Source organism: Microtus ochrogaster, chromosome 2 (assembly GCF_000317375.1).
Source record: "Microtus ochrogaster isolate Prairie Vole_2 chromosome 2, MicOch1.0, whole genome shotgun sequence".
Taxonomy (NCBI): domain Eukaryota; kingdom Metazoa; phylum Chordata; class Mammalia; order Rodentia; family Cricetidae; genus Microtus; species Microtus ochrogaster.
In genome coordinates this window covers 66,723,814-66,724,276 of record NC_022010.1, presented here as the reverse complement: position 1 = coordinate 66,724,276, position 463 = coordinate 66,723,814, and positions in this window count along the sequence as shown.

Sequence of the window (463 nt, the reverse complement as noted above, 5' to 3'; positions counted from 1 at the left end):
GGATATCAGAATTAGCCAGTAAGGGCTAGAGCTAAAGGGCCAAGCAGTGTTTAAATGAATACAATTTGTGTGTTGTTATTTAGGGTAAAGCTAGCCGTGCGGGCGGCCGGATGCTGGGGACGTAGCCCCACCGCTCCAATTACTACAAATGATGCTTGGAAACATACCAAAGAGAAATTTGGAGCCTAGAGAGAGAGCTCAGTGGTAGAACCCTTGTTTCTCTTACAGAGACTCTGGTTCAATTACTAGCACCACTTGGAGACCCACAACCCTATATAACTCCAGTGTCAGGGTGATGTTAACACCCTCTTCTAACCTCTGAGGGCACAGCATATACACATGGTGCACATGCTTACGTACAGACTCAACATACATACATATAACTCCAAGAGAAAATAAGTTAATTTTTTAAAAAAGAAACTTGCACACCTACATTGTTATATAAAGTCAGGGTTTGGGAAGT